Source organism: Hemitrygon akajei, chromosome 2 (genome assembly GCF_048418815.1).
Source record: "Hemitrygon akajei chromosome 2, sHemAka1.3, whole genome shotgun sequence".
Classification (NCBI taxonomy): Eukaryota; Metazoa; Chordata; class Chondrichthyes; order Myliobatiformes; family Dasyatidae; genus Hemitrygon; species Hemitrygon akajei.
In genome coordinates, this window is record NC_133125.1 from 168,401,086 (window position 1) to 168,420,602 (window position 19,517).

The following is a 19,517-nucleotide window of genomic DNA, read 5'->3' on the forward strand; positions in this document are numbered from 1 at the left end:
ATTTCCCGAGCTCCCAAACTGCAAAGTAATGCTGTGGTACTAGTGGTACACAGGGAGAAATACAGGCCATTCGGCCTATGCTGGATATTTTAACCCATTGAAATCGATCCCTTTTTATTCTAATCCTTCATCGCCACCCATTATATCGCTCATCCACACACCAGCGGCAATTTATAGTGGCAAATTAACTTGTCGTTCTTTGTGAGGTGAGAAGAACCCCACGCAGTCATAGACAGAGCACCGGCGGTCAGATCGAACCCCGGTTTTGCACTGTATTATAGACACACAAAACAGCAACAAATTTCACCATATATTAAGTGGCCAATTTATTAGGTACACCTCTGCATCTCGTTATTGCGATCATCTAATCAGCCAATCAGTTGGCAGCAATACAATGCATAACAAGCATGCAGAGTCAGTCAAGGAGTTCGGGGGTCGGTGCTGTGACTCCCTTCATGCTCCATTATAGCAGGTGATGGTAATGTGCTTTCCTGATAGGTGCAAGTCGCTATTAGCACAAAAGAAGAAGGCGAAGAGGTTGAGTTGTTGTTTAGACCAGATATCAGATTGGGGAAGAAATGTGATGTCATTGACTGACCTTGGAATGGTTATTGGTTTGAATGTCTCAGAAACTGCTGATCTCCAGGGATTTTCATACACACAATAGTCTCTAGACTTTACAGAGAATGGTGTGAAAAACAAAAATAGTCCAGTGAGTGGCAGTTCTGTAGGTGAAAGCACCTTGTCAGTGAGAGAGGTCAGAGGAGGAAGGCCGGGAGCTGACAGGAAGGCAAAGGTAACTCAGAATACCCCTGGTTACAACAAAAGTGTATAGAAAGGCATCTCTGAAGGGCTACAGTGGGCAGAAGCCGAGGGACAAACTCTTGGTGACCACTTGGGTACAGGAGGTACCTAATAAAGTGCCCCTGAGGTTATGTCTGTGACAATGATCTGATTCTGAATCTACTAGCTTGGTGTGGACTTGGTGAACTGGAGGGTCTGTTTCTGTGCCATGAGCTAGTACCAGCATTATGGGGCCAAATGGCCTGGACCATATCATGGGTCTGGAAAGGGGCTACTAATGAAATTGTCCTGGAGGTGTGTCTCTTCTACACTCCAGTTTTCACAATTTGAATCAGATGTTTTGCCTCCCAGTATAATTCCTTACTGGATTAGTAGGGCAGTCTGTACCAGTTCCAAATTCCCAATTAAATCTCGTCAATCCCATTTATTTGCCAGTAATCTATTCTCCTTGACATTTCCAACAACTCCTCCCTGATGCACTTGGCACTATTGGCAGCAGCCACGTAATCTATAGGCGCACAAGACCCTCTGAGATGAGGGAGGTCAGCGGGAAACGCATGCAGTCACAGCAAGGGCATGCAGACTCCACACGGACAGCAGCAGAGGTAGTGATTGATCCGTGCTGGCGGCAGCTCTCCTACCTGCAACAGCTTGCTGCCTCAGGGCAACACTTCCATTGTGGGGATACAGCAATCCAATCTGTAATCAAAATTCATTTCACTGTCGATATGATGCAGTACAGTTAATAAAAACAGTTGGGGGGGGGGTGAGGTGAATATCTAAGAAACTGGATCTTGATTTGAAATATTAGAAACAAGAGAAAATCTGCAGATGCTGGAAATCCCAGAAATGTTGTCCTGCTGAAGGGTTTCGGCCCAGAACATTGAAAGCTGTTCTCTTTTCCTAGATGCTGCCTGGCCTGCTGAGTTCTTCCAGCATTTTGTGTGAGTTGCTTGAAATATTAGTTACTCTTTAATAATCCTGTGCAAAGCTTTGGTCTTGCCAACAACATTTGTAGTAAGTATTCAGAGTAATTAGAATTGGAATTCAGTTTATTATAAGACAGAGCAGCAGAGTTAGAATTGGGTCTGGTCACATGATGACAATAATGGCTGATTTATTACCTCTGTTCCTTCTCCCCATAAACTTGATGCCTTACTAATCAAGAAACTACCAACCTCTGCTTTAAATAGACTTGATAATTTGGCATTATCACCACCATATGTTGTGAAATATGTTGTTTTGCAGACATAAAAATTACAAAGATTACCAATATTTGTTGCCTGGTTTGGGGAACATGCCTTATGAAAATAGAATGAATTTGGACTTATTTCCTTGGAGTGACGGAGGATGAGAGGTGATCTGATAGAGGTGTACAAGATAATGAGAGGCATTGATCGTGTGGATAGTCAGAGGCTTTTTCCCAGAGCTGATATGGTTAGCATGAGGGGACATAGTTTTAAGGTGTTAGAAGTAGGTACAGTATGTAAGCATTTTACTCAGAGAGTGGTGAGTGCGTGGAATGGGCTGCTGGCGACGGTGGTGGAAGTGGATATAATAAGGTCTTTTAAGAGACTCCTGAACAGGTACATGGAGCTCAGAAAAATAGAGGGCTATGGGTAACCCTGTCATTTTTAAGTTAAGGACATGTTCGGCACAGCTTTGTGGGCTGAAGGGCCTGTACTGTGCTGTAGACTTTCTATGTTTCAATGTTTCTAATATACATAAATGGTGCAGAAGACAAATAGTGATGTGATGTTGATGGGCTCATTGTCCATTCAGAAATCTGACAGCACAGGGGAAGATGCTGTTCCTAAAATACTGAGAATGGGCCTTCAGGCTCCTGTACCTAACACTCAATTGTAGAAATGAGGAGAAAGCATGTGCCTTCCAAAAAAAAAACACCTATTAGTGTAGGGTTATTAAAGTCACATGATCCAGTAGAAATCGTGTCTTGCATATCGTTTATATAGATTAAATCATTACACAGTGCATTGGGCTAAAAAAAAGGTAAAACGATGTAGGAAGAAGTGTAAAAGGTACCGAAAGAGCGAAGTGTAGGTAAGCCATAAAGTGCAATCTCACAAAGAGGTAGACTCTGTAGCCAAATCCATCTTGTTGTACCAGAGGTTTATTCAACAGTCTGATAATTAGAAGCTGTCCTTGAACCCAGTGGTACATGTTTTCAGGATGCCATGTTAGCATTCATTTCAAGAGGTCTAGAATACAAGAGCAGGGATGTGATGCTGAGGCTTTATAAGGCACTGGTGAGGCCTCACCTTAAGTATTGTGAACATTGGGCTCCTCATCTAAGAAAAGATGTGCTGGCATTGGAGAAGATTCAGAGGCAGTGCACAAGGATAATTCTGGGAATTAAAGGGTTATCATACAAGGAATGTCTGATGGCACTGTGTTTGTACTTGGCTGGAATTTACAAGGATGATGGGGGATCTCATTGAAACCCTTCGAATGCTTAAAAAGCCTAGGCAGAGTAGAAATGGAAAGCATGTTTCCCATGGTGAGTGAGTCTAGGACAAGAGGGCACAGCCTCAGGAAAGAGGAATGTCCATTCAAAACAGATGCAGAGAAATTTCCTTAGCCAGAGGGTGGTGAATTTGTGGAATTTGTTACCACAGGCAGCTGTGGTGGCCAGGTCATTGGGTGTATTTAAGGTTCTTGATTGAATACGGCATCAAAGTTATGGGAAGAAGCATGGGGAATGGTCTTGAGGAGGGGAGAAAAGAATCAGCCATGATTGAATGGCAGAGCAAACTTTATGGGACAATTGGCTTAATTTTGCTCCAGGCTTATGCTCTTACTGAGGCAGTGAGAAGTACAGACAGAGTCCTTGGAGAAGAGGCTAGTTCCTGTGATGGGCTGAGCTGTATCCACAACTCTCTGCAGTTTCTTGCGGTCATGCACAGAGCAGTTCTCATCCAAAGCTGTTGTGGATGTAAATTGGTAAGAGACAGTGGAGATGTACTAAATTTCTATAGCTCCCTGAGGAAGTACAGGTGTTGACTGTGTCATCAACAGGGTTGGACCAGGACTGTCTCAACAAGGACAAGTAATTAGTGACGTGCAAACCTAGGAACTTGAAGCTCTCAATCCTCTCATTGTCAACCCCACAGATGTAGATAAGAGCATGTGCACAGCTTTGTCAGGCAATTGAGCACCTCTTTTGTTGACATTGAGGGGAAGGGTGTTGCCATGTTACTATCACCTCCCTGTCCTCTGACTCAGCATTATTTGAGATGCAGCCCACTACAGTGATATCATCAGCAAACCTGCAGATAGAGCTGGTGTAGAATGTGACTACACAGCCCTGAGCGTACAGACGCTGAGCTGATGACACAACGTTGTGGAAAACCAGTGTTTAGAATAGTTGTGGCAGAGCCTTTGCTGCTTATTCCTACTGATAGCATTATGCTGGTCAGAAATCCGAGATGCAGAGGGAGGCATTACCAGGATACAGAGTTTGGTGATGAGTTTGCTTGGTATAATAATGTTGAAGGTAAAATGGGTTTTCCAAGCGAACCATCTATCAGATTAGTGTACGAAATTGTTATTTTTCAAGGAGTTTAATCTTTCCTATGCCTGCTTGTATTTTTATATGAACATCTACACTCAGTAGCCACTTTGTTAGGACCTCTTCTACCTAATAAGATGGCCACTGGGTCTATTTTTGCAGTGTTCTGCTGTATCCCATCCACTGCAAGATTGAACATGATGTAACATTTGAGTCACTGTCACCTTCCTGTCAGCTTTTCTGCACACCACTGCTGTAACAAGTGATCACTTGAGTTACTGATGCCTTCCAGTCTAGCCATTCTCCTCTGATCATTCTCATTGATAAAGTGTGTTTGCACACAGAACTGGATGTATTTTGTTTCTTGCATCATGCTCTGTAAACTCTAGGGGCTGTTCTGTGTGAAAATTGCAGGTGATCAGCATTTTCTGAGACCATCAAACCAACCTGTCTGGCAAAAGCCATCATTCCACAAAGTCACTGAGAACACATTCTTCCTCGTTCTGATGTTTATCTTGAACAGCAACTGAACCTTTTGGCCATGGCTGCATATTTTTATGTATTGAGTTGCTGCCATAAGATTGACTGATTAGATATTTTCATTAGTAAGCAGGTGTACAAGTGTATCTAATAAAATGGCCACTGAGCATGTATATGTGTCATTGCTAAGTGGATTTTCCAGTAATAGTGCTTCATTATCTTTCTAGAAGCTTATTAGTTTTTCTGCAGCAGGTGTCACACCTCTTGAATCTGGCCATTTTATAAGTTAATTGTTATCACAAGAAAGTTGTTATCTTTTTAGTCTGAGCTAGTTTTTGTGTAAGGTGATCACAACATTCATTTTGTGGGTGGTATAGAGCAATATGTTTTTTCAAAAATATATTTAACTCAGCCTATTGAGATTTTTGAAACAGCTTCTTTAGCAACAGCATGGCAGCATAGTGGTTAGCACAACACTTTACAGTACCAACAACCTGGGTTCAGTTCCCGCTGCTGCCTGTAAGGAGTTTGTATATTCTCTCCGTGACTGTGTGGGTTTCCTCTGGGTGATCTGGTTTCCTCCCACAGTCCAAAGAGATGCTGGTTAGTAGGTTAATTAGTCACTGTTAATAGTCCTGTGATTAGGCGAGGATTAAATTAGGGGGTTGCTAAGCAGCGTGGCTCGGAGGGCTGAAAGGACCTATTCTATGTTGTATCTCAATAAATAAATAGCCTTTTGCCATCAAATTTCTGAATGGACAATGAACCTACGTGCACTAATTACATCACTAATCACGCTTGGCTAATCTGTTGGAGTTTTTCGAGGATGTAACCAGGAAGTTAGATGGGGGAGACCCAGTGGATGTAGTGTACCTCGATTTTCAGAATGCATTTGATAAGGTCCCACATAGAAGATTGGTGGGTAAAATCAAAGCTCAGGGCATCGGGGGGAAGACATTGACATGGATAGAAAACTGGTTGGCAGATAGAAAGCAAAGGGTAGCGGTGAATGGGTGTTTCTCGGAATGGCAGGTGGTGACTAGTGGGGTGCCACAGGGCTCGGTATTGGGACCACAGTTGTTTACAATTTACGTCAACGATTTGGATGAAGGCATTGAAAATAACATCAGCAAATTTGCTGATGATACTAAGCTGGGTGGCAGTGTGACATGTGATGAGGAGGTTAGAAGAATTCAGGGTGACTTGGATAGGCTGAGTGAGTGGGCAGATTCTTGGCAGATGACGTTTAATGTGAATAAGTGTGAGGTTATCCACTTTGGGAGTAAGAACAGGAAGGCAGATTATTATCTGAACAGTGTAGAGTTAGGTAAGGGAGAAATACAAAGAGATCTAGGAGTCCTTGTTCATCAGTCACTGAAGGTGAATGAGCAAGTGCAGCAGGCAGTGAAGAAGGCTAATGGAATGTTGGCCTTTATTACAAAGGGAATTGAGTACAAGAGCAAGGAAATCCTCTTGCATTTGTACAGAGCCCTGGTGAGACCACACCTGGAGTATTGTGTACAGTTTTGGTCTCCAGGGTTAAGGAAGGACATCCTGGCTGTAGAGGAAGTGCAGCGTAGATTCACGAGGTTAATTCCTGGGATGTCCGGACTGTCTTACACAGAGAGGTTAGAGAGACTGGGCTTGTACACACTGGAATGAAGGAGATTGAGAGGGGATCTGATTGAAACATATAAGATTATTAAGGGATTGGACAAGATAGAGGCAGGAAATATGTTCCAGATGCTGGGAGAGTCCAGTACCAGAGGGCATGGTTTGAGAATAAGAGGTAGGTCATTTAGGACGGAGTTAAGGAAAAACTTCTTCTCCCAGAGAGTTGTGGGGGTCTGGAATGCACTGCCTCGGAAGGTAGTGGAGGCCAATTCTCTGGAAGCTTTCAAGAAGGAGCTAGATAGGTATCTTATGGATAGGGGAATCAAGGGATATGGGGACAAGGCAGGAACCGGGTATTGATAGGAATTGATCAGCCATGATCTCAAAATGGCGGTGCAGGCTCGAAAGGCCGAATGGTCTACTTCTGCACCTATTGTCTATTGTCTTTTTTTTTCATTTTTTGCTTTTTTTGTACTATTGTATTTATAATAGTGTGTGTGTGTGTGTGTGTGTGTCTGTCTGTCTTCTCAGGCTTCCATCTGGGTACAGATATCAATTTTAGTCAATGTTTCGATGACAAACTCTGCAATCTTCATTAGGGGTGATGCCAGGGCATGTCTAGTCTGGTGGTATTTATGCCCCCATCGTCCCTCCCTCCTGATTGGTTAGTCCTCATCCAATCAGGTCTCCGCTGACCTACCTTGTTTACCATTGAGTTCCAGTTCTTAGAGCGAGGCATTTGTTTTTGTTAAAACTCTTTTTCTTTAGTTTTATTTCAATGGCTCCCTTCACCAGGCGTGGCACAATAGCTTTGTTTTGCATTGCATTGTACTACTACTGCAAAACAACAGATTTCATGACATACGCCAGTGATATTAAACCTGATCCCGATTCTGAGCTCTGATTCTGATTGTTTACTTGGAGTATGGCAAACAACTATAACTCAAAATCATATTTTAAAAAAATGTGGTGATGCTGAGTATAGTTGGACATAAATTTCCCAAAGTATATTGAATTTATTGTTTTGAGATATGGTTTTGTCACTATTTATTGTACTAAGAACTGAATACATTCTTTTATAATGTGTCAATGCCACTCCTCTTCCCTTTTTAAAAAGTGAACCGTGAAGTATTTGAGAGGAAGATGTATGTGTCTGTTCTGCCATTCACTCACGGCTGATTCTGGATGCCACTAAACCCCACACACCTGCCTTTTCACCATAACCTTTGATGCTCTGACCAATCAGGAAATGATCAGCTTCCACCTTAAATATACCCACAGACTTGCCCTCCACTACAGTCTGTGGCAGAGTATTCCACTGATGTACTAATCTTTGCCTAAAAAAATCCCCCCTACCTCTCTTCTAAAAGATCACCCCTCAATTTTGAGACTCTGCCCTCTAGTTCTGGATACCTCCACCATAGGAAACATCCTCTTCACATCTACCCTATCTAAACCTTTCAACTTTTGATGGGCTTCAATGATATCCCCCGCATTCTTCTAAGTTCCAGTGAGTACAGGCCCAAACCTGCCAAATACTCTTCATATGCTAACCCAGAATCATCCACGTGAACCTCCTCTGGACTCCCTCTAATGATAACACTGTTTATTTAAGATATGGGGCCCAAAACTGTTGCCAATACTCCAAGTGTGGCCTGACTAGTGTCTTCTAAAGCCTCAGTATTATTTCCTTGCTTTTATATTCTATTCTCCTTGAAATAAATGCCAACATTATACAATTGTCTTTTTTACCATAGACTTGACCTGTAAATTAACCTTCTGGGAGTCTTGTATGAGGACTCCTAACTCCCTCTGCACCTCTGATGTTTGAACCATCTCCCCATTTAGATAGTAGTCCACGCTATTGTTCCTTTTACCAAGATGAATTGTTGTTCATTTCCCAACACTATATGCCACTTTTTTGCCCATTGTTCCAATTTGTCTCAGTCCTGCTGTCAATCGCATTGCTTCCTCAGCACTACCTACCCCTCCATCTATCTTTGTATCATCTGCAAACTTTGCCACAAAGCCATCAATTCCATTCAAATCAGTGACAAACAATGCGAAAAGTAGTGGTTCCAGTACTGACCCCTGAGGACCATGTATCTTATAGAATAGTACAGCACATTACAGGCCCTTTGGCCCACAATGTTGTGTCGACCCTCAAACCCTGCCTCCCATATAACCCCCCACCTTAAATTCCTCCATATACCTGTCTAGTAGTCTCTTAAACTTCACTAGTGTATCTGCCTCTGCCACTGACTCAGGCAGTGCATTCCACGCACCAACCACTCTGTGAGTGAAAAACCTTCCTCTAATATCCCCCTTGAACTTCCCTCCCCTTACCTTAAAGCCATGTCCTCTTATACTGAGCAGTGGTGTCCTGGGGAAGAGGCGCTGGCTGTCCACTCTGTCTATTCCTCTTAATATCTTGTACACCTCTATCATGTCTCCTCTCATCCTCCTTCTCTCCAAAGAGTAAAGCCCTAGCTCCCTTAATCTCTGATCATAATCCATACTCTCTATGCCAGGCAGCATCCTGGTAAATCTCCTCTGTACCTTTTCCAATCCTTCCACATCCTTCCTATAGTGAGGCGACCAGAACTGGACACAGTACTCCAAGTGTGGCCTAACTAGAGTTTTATAGAGCTGCATCATTACATCGCATCTCTTAAACTCTATCCCTTGACTTATGAAAGCTAACACCCCATAAGCTTTCTTAACTACCCTATCTACCTGTGAGGCAACTTTCAGGGATCTGTGGACATGTACCCCCAGATCCCTCTGCTCCTCCACACTACCCTGCCATTTACTTTGTACACTGCCTTGAAGTTTGTCCTTCCAAAGTGTACCACCTCACACTTCTCCCGGCTGAACTCCATCTGCCACTTCTCAGCCCACTTCTGCATCCTATCAATGTCTCTCTGCAATCTTTGACAATCCTCTACACTATCGACAACACCACCAACCTTTGTGACATCTGTAAACTTGCCAACCCACCCTTCTACCCCCACATCCAGGTCGTTAATTAAAATCACAATAAGTAGAGGTCCCAGAACAGATCCTTGTGGGACACCACTAGTCACAACCCTCCGATTTGAATGTACTCCCTCCACCATGACCCTTTGCCTTCTGCAGGCAAGCCAATTCTGAATCCACCTGGCCAAACTTCCCTGTATCCCATGCCTTCTGACTTTCTGAATAAGCCTACTGTGTGGAATCTTGTTAAATGCCTTACTAAAGTCCATGTAGATCACATCCACTGCACTACCTTCATCTATATGCCTGGTCACCTCCTCAAAGAACTCTATCAGACATGTTAGGCATGATCTGCCCTTCACAAAGTCATGCTGACTGTCCCTGATCAGACCACGATTCTCTAAATGCCCATAGATCCTATCTCTAAGAATTTTTTCCAGCAGCTTTCCCAGTACAGACGTAAGGCTCACTGGTCTATAATTACCCGGACTATCCCTACTACCTTTTTTGAACAAGGGGACAACATTCGCCTCCCTCCAATCCCCTGGCACCATTCCCGTAGACAACAAGGACATAAAGGTCCTAGCCAGAGGCTCAGCAATCTCTTCCCTCGCCTCGTGGAGCAGCCTGGGGAATATTCCATCAGGCCCCGGGAACTTATCTGTCCTAATGTATTTTAACAACTCCAACACCTCCTCTCCCTTAATGTCAACATGCTCCAGAACATTGTCCTCACCATCATCAAGTTCACTCTCAGTGGTGAATACCGAAGAGAAGTATTCATTGAGGACCTCGCTCACTTCCACAGCCTCCAGGCACATCTTCCCACTTTTATCTCTAATCGGTCCTACCTTCACTCCTGTCATCATTTTGTTCTTCACATAATTGAAGAATGCCTTGGGGTTTTCCTTTACCCTACTCGCCAAGGTCTTCTCATGTCCCCTTCTTAAGCTCCTTTCTTGCTACCCTATATTCCTCAATAGACACATCTGATCCTTGCTTCCTAAACTTCATGTATGCTGCCTTCTTCCACCTGACTAGATTTTCCATCTCACTTGTCACCCATGGCTCCTTCACCCTATCATTCTTTATCTTCCTCACCGGGACAAATTTTTCCCTAGCATCCTGCAAGAGATCCTTAAACATCGGCCACATGTCCATAGTACATTTCCCTGCAAAAATATCATCCCAATTGACACCTGCAAGTTCTAGCCTTATAGCCTCATAATTTGCCCTTCCCCAATTAAAAATTTTCCTATCCTCTCTGATTCTGTCCATTTCCATGATAATGCTAAAGGCCAGGGAGCGGTGATCACTGTCCCCCAGATGCTCACCCACTGACAGATCTGTGACCTGACCCGGTTTGTTATCTAATACTAGCTCTAGTATGGCATTCCCCCTAGTCGTCCTGTTAACACACTGTGACAGGAATCCATCCTGGACACACCTAACAAACTCTGGCCCATCTAAACCCTTGGAACTAATAAAGTGCCAATCTCCTCAAAGACCAGCTTGTTTCAGCCAGATGTTTGGCTTGGCATTTGTCCTGGGAACAGTTCACATATGCTGATGGATTTGTGAGCAGAACGTGACACCAAGCAGAAGAAGATGACACTGCCCGTTTACAGGAAGGCTTTCACCATCAGGAAGTACAGAAGCCTGACGTCCCACATCACCAGGTTCAAAGATGGGTACTTCTCTTCAGCTATTCAGTTCTTGAACTAACCTGCACAACTCTTTTCACAATCTCAGTATAACATGATGATAGTGTATTTAATATTTCAATAATATTTGAGTAATCTTGTGTGTGTGTGTATATTTATATTATTTGATTAAGCATTCTAGTTTGTTTAAATAATTCATTGTGGGTTATATGTAAAAATACTATAATTGCATATGCCATGATGCTACCACATGATACTTGCATGCTTCGCTTGAAGTAAATCCGAAGTTAGACTCTCATTTCAGACTCTGTGTTTTCATTTGATTCAGTTTAACACTTTGAAGTTACAAAGTATAACAATAATGACCACTTTGCACTAGAATAGACTGATTCTTTGGCTCTAATTTTATTCTCTTGTGAAATTTGTATATAATTTACATTTATTTTATGTTTCATGTCCCATGAAGCACCTGGACCTCACTGTCACAATATACTTGAGTTGGCTTGACCCCCCTCAGAGAACCCACAAACTACTGGAGGAACTCAGCAGTTCAGGCAGCATTTGTAGTGGGGAAATGGGCAGTCGATGATTTGGGTCAAGACTCTTCATCTGGACTGGAAAGAAAGAGGAGACAATCAGGATAAAGAGGTGGAGGGAAGGGAGGGACAAGAAATGGAATTGGAATTATTTTATTATTGTTACGTGTACTGAGACACAGTGAAAAGCTTGTCTTGTACACTGTGCATACAGATCAAATCAGTACACAGAGAATTGAAGTAGAACAATAACAACGCAGAATAGACTGTGACAGCTACAGGGGAAATGGAATGCAGTTAATCAATAATGTGCAAATCATAACAAGGTAGATTGATTGGATTGTGAGGTCAAAAGTCCAATTATTGAACTATTCAATAATCTTTCAACAGCAGGGTAGAAGCTGTCCTTGAACATGCATTCACGTTTTTATGTCCTGCCTAATGAGAGAAGGGAGAAGAAAGAATGTCTGTGGCTGGCTCTTTGATTATGCTGGCTCTCTACTGAGGCAGCGTGAAGTCTACACAGAGTCCATGGAGGGAAGACTTGTTTGCATGATGCGCTGAGCTGTGTCCACAACTCTCTGCAGTTTCTAATGGACACTGGTAGAGCAGTTGCCATACCAGGCCATAATACATCCAGATAGGATACTTTCTATGGTGCATTGATTAAAAAAATTTGGTAAGGGTTGATGGGGACATACAGAATTTATTTAGCCTCCTGAGGAAGTAGAGGTGTTGATGAGCTTTCTTGACTATGGTGTCTTGACCATGTTTGGACCACAACAGGCTTTTGGTGATGTTCACTCCTAGTAATTTGAAGCTCTCAAAACTTTTAACCTCAGCACCATTGATGTAAACAGGCGATTGTTCACCACAACACCCCCAACCCCACCCAAAGTCAATGAGCAGCTCTTTTAGTTTGCTGATATTGACAGGAAGGTTGTTGTCAGGGCACCATGTCACGAGGCCCTCTACCTCCTTCTTGTACTCCAACTCATTGTTATTTGAGATGCAGCCCACTATGGTGGTATCATCTGCAAACTTGTAGATAGAATTAATGCATAATCTAGCCACATAACCATATACAAAATGCTGGAGGAACACAGAAAGTCAGGCAGCATTTATGAAGGGGAATAAACAGTTGATGTTTCAGCCCGAGACTCTTCATCAGGACTATTTATTTCCGTCCATGGATGCCACCTGACCTGTTGAGGTTCTCCAGCATTTTGTAAGTGTTGCTCTAGATTTCCAGCATCTGCAGTATCCTATAGCAGTCATAAGCCACTTGGTGATTCGTGAGGAGGGTGAAAAGCTGATGAGATAAGTGGAGAGTGGGAATGATGCCAGGAACTGGGAGGTGAGATATGGAATGTCCCTCCTTCAGCTCCAAATGGCCCCTATCATCCTATCACCTTCTCCTTCCCCATTTTCTCCTTCCTCCCATCACCAACACTCCCCTCCCACTGGATTCTCTCCTCATCTCCCTCCCTGTATTCCATGTTCCACTGCCCTCTCCTATAAGATTCCATCATCTTCAGTGTTTGAGCCCTCTCGTACTGGTATCCTTCCTGATGGATTCAGCAAAGTGCTGAACAGATGCAAAATCAAGACAGGAAAGAGAGAGCAACACTGCCTGGCATCAGCCATTTTGTTCTTACAATTATAGCATCTTAGCTATGGTATAAATCTATTAATTTATCTTCAAACCTTATTCAGTGTCTCCACATCAATTTGTTTAATATAATTTGGAGAGCATATCCTTATATTTGAGAGACCTTTAAAATCAGTGCTTCATAGCTGTTTTTTCACTCAAAACTTGAACAATGGCCAATAGGAGTTCAGATGTGAAAAGTAATGGTGTCTTCACCCAGGTCAAGGAGAGATAGCTTTATGAATCGGCATTTTTATTTGGAGCTTAAACAGCTGTTTTTTTTTAGCTTAAGCAGTGACCAGTCAGAGTTTGGGATTCATTGGCAAGGTCAAGTAAAAATAAGGCAGGGCAAGTGGAGCTGCCATTGTTGGATGGGGCAGAGTTAGAGTGGAGAGACTTTTGGCTTTGGCTCAACAGGTGTGGCGACGTAAGTATCCGGTAAGCTTTTTCTTGCACATTCTTCATCTTTAAGTATATAGTTAGGGCAGTAAGAATAGCTCCAGGGGCTGTGAGGTGGGGATTCTAGAGACTTTCAGCCTCCCCCGTAACCACAGCTTCACTAGGTGCACTGAGCTGCAGCTCCTCAGGGAATGTGTTAAAGACAGGGAGCTGCATCTCGATGGCATCTTGAGGGAAACTGAGGAAATGATTGATAGGAGCTACGGGGAAGTAGTCGCCACCAGGTAGTAGGAGACAGATGAATGAGTGACTGTCAGGAGAGGGAAGGGGAATGGCAGCAGGTATAGAGTACCCCTGTGGCAGTTCCCCTCAATAACAAGTATACCATTTTAGATACTGTTGGGAGGGTGGTGGAACAACCTACCAGGAGTGAGCTGCAGAGAGTGCATCTCTGGCGATGTGGTTTAGAACGCAATGGGGATGAGGAGGAATGCAGTGGGATAGGAGATTCCATAGTTAGCAGGATAGGAGAGTCTGTAGACACAATGGAGAGATGCAGGTGGTATGTTACCTCCCAGGTGCCTGGGTCAGGGGAGTCTCGGATCACATCCACAGCATTCTGGAAGGGGAGGAGCCAGACATCATGGTACATAATGGTACCAATGACAGATGAAGGAAAAGAAGGGAGGTCCTAAAGAGAGAATTTAGAGAGCAAGGTAGAAACCTGAAAAGCAGGACCTTCAGTGGGTTACCACTGGATTACCACCTGTGCCATTCACCAGTGAGGGCAAGAACAGGATGACTTGGCAGATGAATATGTAGCTGAGGAACTGGTGCAGGTACAAATGGTTCAGATTTATGAATTATTGAGATCTCTTCTAGGGAAGGAATGACCTGTACAAAAGGGATGGATTACACCTGAACGTAATATACACCTAATATACACGTGGACAGGTTTACTAAAGCTGTTGGGGAGTGCTTTTAAATAACTTGGCAGGGGGAGGGAAACTGGAGTGACAGGGATAAGGATGTTGGTTTACAAGCAGAGGTAGTGTGGAGTGAGACTGTCAGGAGGGACAGGCAGATGATAGGGCAAAAGTGCAAATGGTGCGATGCTTTGCAGTGTCAAAGAGGGGTAAAACTAAAAGGGGTGACAAATTCAGGAATGAAGGTGTTATATTTGAATGCATATGCAGTATACAAAATCAGCACAGTTAGAGATTGGTAGGTATGACATTATGGACATCATGGGGCCACGGCTGAGAGATGATTGCACTTGGGAGCTTCATATCCAAGGATACACAATCTATCAAAAGGGTAGGGAGAGGAGGAGAGTGTCTCTGCTGGTAAAAAAAATGCAATCAAATCTTTTAAGAGTGTGATCGCGGGCCTGTCGCAGCAGGAGGAGGAGTGTTGGGCTCGGGAGAGCGCTGAGTGCTGGGAAGCAGCTGATGAGCTGAGGTGAGTGTGCTTTAAAAGGAGTGTGGAGGGAAACTGAAGGGTTAAACAGAGTATTGATTAGTTGATTAGAGGGAGTGAGTACTTGAGATAATTGGCAGGGACAAGTAAAAGGGGTAACTGAAGAGGAGCGGCCAGTGTCTGAGTGGCTCAGGGTAGGAGTAGAGCTTTGAGGCTTTGGCGAGCAGAGGCTGAGGACGAGCTTGTCCCAGTGAGGAAAGGCCGGCTAAGTCCCTTTAATTAATTTAATTAACTTTGGAGTAGGTAATGGAGGCAGCAGTTAGGGCAGTCGAAGGCTCCATATGCAGTATGTGGGAAGTCAGGGTGAGCACAATTGTCCCTGATGACTACTCTGTAAAAGGTGCATCCAGCTGCAGCTCCTGACAAACCGTGTTAGGGAGCTGGAGCTGGATGAACTTTGGATCATTCGTGAGGCAGAGGCAGAAACAGACAGGAGTTTCAGGGAGACAGTCACCCCTAAAAATCAGGAGGCAGGTAGCTAGGTGACTGTCAGGAGAGGGAAGGGAATAGACAGGAAGAGCAGAGCACCCCTGTGGCCGTTCCTATCAACAATAAGTATATTATTTTGGATACTGTTGGTGGGGACGACCTACCAGGGAGAAGTTGCAGTGGTTGCGTCTCTGGCACCGAGACTGAACCCTCAGCTCAGAAGGGAAGGAGGGAAAGGAGGAGAGCAGTAGCGATAGGGGATTCGATATTTAGGGGACCAGATAAGAGGTTCTGTGGGAGAGATCGAGAATCCTGGATGGTCTGTTGCCTCCCTGGTACCAGGATCCGTGATATCTTAGATCGAGTTCTCGGTATTCTCAGGAGAGAGGGTGAGCAGCCAGGTGTCATGGTCCAGGTAGGGACCAATGATGTGAATAGGAAGGTAGGAGGGAGTCCTGCAAACAGAGTTTAGGAAGTTAGATGCAAAGTTGAAGGACAGGGCCTCCAGAGTTGCAATCTCAGGATTGCTACCTGTGTCACGTGCTAGTGAGGCTAGAAATAGGAAGATAATGCAGCTAAATACTGTATGTGGCTAACACGATAGTGCAGGAGGGAGGGCTTCATGTTTCTGGACAACTGGGCTTTGTTCCAGGGAAGGTGGGACCTGTTCCGATGGGATGGTTTGCACCTGAACTGGAGGGGTCTAATGTCCCTGTGGGTAGATTTGCTAGTGCTGCTCTGGGGGGGGGGGGGGGGTTTAAACTAGATTTGCAGGGGGAGGGGAACCAGAGTGTTAGAGCAGATAGTGAGGTGGAGGATGATAAAGGTCACGCGAGGACTGCATGTATCAACAGAAATCAAAGGTTTGTACTTGATAGAAATGTTCTCAGGTGCATCTATTTCAATGCACGGAGTATTGTAGGTAAGGCAGATAAGCTTAGGGCATGGATTGGCACGTGGGATTATGACATTATTGCTATTAGTGAGACTTGGTTGCAGGAGGGGCAGGGCTGGCAGTTTAATGTTCCGGGGTTCTGTTATTTCAGACCTGATAGATGTGGAGGGATGAAACAGGGAGGAGTGGAATTACTAGTCTAGGAAAATATCACAGCTGTGCGTAGACAGGACAGCCCAGAGGGCTTGTCTACAGAGGCCATATGGGTGGAACTGAGGAACGGGAAAGGTGTGACCACACTAATAGGGTTGTATTATAGAGCGCCCAATAGTCAGAGAGAATTGGAGGAGCAAATCTGTAGAGAGATTGCAGACTGATGTAAGAAACAGAAAGTTGTAATAGTAGGGGATTTTAACTTTCCGCATATTGACTGGGACTCCCACACTGTGGAAAGGGCTATGTGGCTTGGAGTTTGTGAAATGTGTTCAGGAAAGTTTTTTAAAAAGTTGCAAGTTTTCTAAATCAATATATAGAGGTGCCTACGAGAGAGGATGCAATACTTGATCTCCTATTAGGGAACCAGACAGGTCAGGTGACAGAAGCATGTGTAGGCGAGCATTCTGGGTCCATAATATCATTAGTTTCAAGTTAATTATGGATAAGGATAGGTCTAGTCCTTGAGTTGAAGTTCTAAATTGGAGAAGGGCCAATTTTGTGGAAATGAGAAAGGATCTAGGAAGAGTGGATTGGGATCAAGTTGTTTTCTTGCAAGGATGTGTACAGTAAGTGGAAGGCCTTCAAAGGCGAAATTTTGAGAGTGCAGAGTTTACATGTTCCTGCCAGGATTAAAGGCAAAGTTAACAGGCATAGGGAACCTTGGTTTTCAAGGGATATTGGTAATCTGGTTAAGAAAAAGAGAGAGGTGTATAGCAGGTATAGGTAACAAGGAACAAATGAGGTACTTGAAGAGTATAGAAATACTAAAGAAGGAAATCAGGAAGGCAAAAAGAAGACATGAGGTTGCTTTGGCAGATAATGTGAAGGTAAACCCGAAAGGTTTCTGCAAGTATATTAAGAGTAAAAGGATAGTAAGGGTCAAAATTGGTCCCCAAGAAGATCGGCGTGGTCGTCTATGTGTGGAGCCTCACGAGATGCAGGAGATCTTAAACAGTTTTTTTGCATCAGTATTTACCCAGGAAACTGGCATAGTGTACATAGAAGGAAGGGAAACAAGCAGTAGTGTCATGGAACATATAGAGATTAAAGAGGAGGAGGTGCTTGCTTCCTTACAGCGAATAAAGGTAGATAAATCCCCCGGGCCTGACATGATATTTCCTCGGACCTTGAGAGAGACTGGTGTAGAAATTGCAGGGGCCCTAGCAGAAATATTTAAAATGTCCTCAGCCACGGGTGCAGTGCCGGAGGATTGGAGGGTAGCTCATGTTATTCTATTGTTTAAAAAAGGCTCCAAAAGTAAACCAGGTAATAACAGACTAGTGAGCCTGACATCAGTAGTAGGTAAATTATTGGAAGGTGTTCTGAGAGATCGGATATACAAGTATTTGGACAGCCAAGGGCTGATTAAGGATGGTCAGCATGGCTTTGTGCGTGTAGATCATGTTTAATGAATCTTGTGGAGTTTTTCGAGGCGGTTACTAAGAAAGCAGATGAAGGAAAGGCTGTGGATGTTGCATACATGGACTTTAGTAAGGTATTTGACAAGGTCCCACATGGGAGGTTAGTTCAGAAGGTTCAGACACTAGGTATCCATGGAGAGGTTGTAAACTGGATTTGAAATTGGCTGTGTGGGAGAAGACAGAGAGTGGTAGTGGATGTTTGCTTCTCAGACTGGAGGCCTTTGACTAGTGGTGTGCCTCAGGGATCTGTGCTGGGACCATTGTTGTCTGTTGTCTATATCCATGATCTGGATGATAAATTGGTAAATTGGATCAGCAAATTTGTTGATGACACTAAGATTGGAGGCGTTGTGGACAGCAAGGAAGGCTTTCAAAGCTTGCAGAGGGATCTGGACCAACTGGAAAAATGGGCCAGAAAATGGCAGATGGAATTTAATGCAGACAAGTGTGAGGTGTTGCATTTTGGAAAGACAAATCAAGGTAGGACATACACAGTAAAAGGTAGGGCACTGAGGAGTGTGGAGGAACAAAGGGATCTGGGAGTTCAGATACATAATTCCCTGAAAGCGGCGTCACAGGTAGACAGGGTTGTAAAGAAGGCTTTTGGCATCCTGGCATTCATAAATCAAGGTATTGAGTATAGGAATAGGGATGTTATGGTGAGGTTGTCTAAGGCATTGGTAAGGACAAATTTGGAGTATTGTGTACATTTCTGGTCACCTAACTATAGGAAGGATATCAGTAAGATTGAAAGAGTGCAGAGAATATTTACTAGGATGTTGCCGGGTCTTCAGGAATTGAGTTACTGGGAAAGATTGAACAGATTAGGACTTTATTCCTTGGAGCGTAGAAGAATGAGGGGGGATTTGATAGAGGTTTACAAAATTCTGAGGGGTATAGACAGAGTAAATGTGAGTAGGCTCTTCCCACTTAGATTAAGAGAGATAAATACGAGTGGACATAGCTTTAAGGGGAAGGGTTTAGGGGGAACTTCGCTCAGAGAGTGGTGGGAGTGTGGAACAAGCTGCCATCTGACATGGTAAATGTGGGCTCACTCTTAAGTCTCAAGAATAAATTGGATAGATAGATGGATGGGAGAGATCTGGAGGGTTATGGACTGGGTGCAGGTCAATGGGACTTGCGGAATAAAGATTTTGCACAGACTAGAAGGGACGAATGGCTTATTTTCTGTACATCGATCGGAAGATGTAGAACGTTTGTGATAGAGTTGTGAAACTGCAAGGCTAAAAAGACCCTGACGGGAATTAGTAACGGTAGCCAGTACGTGGTCTGAAAATTGCCGTGGGAGAGAGAAAAGGCATGTCGAAAAGTCAGTATTACATTAGTCATGGGGGAATCCAATATGCAAATAGATTTGGAAAATCAAGTTGATGCTGGATCTTATGTGAGAGAATTTGTGG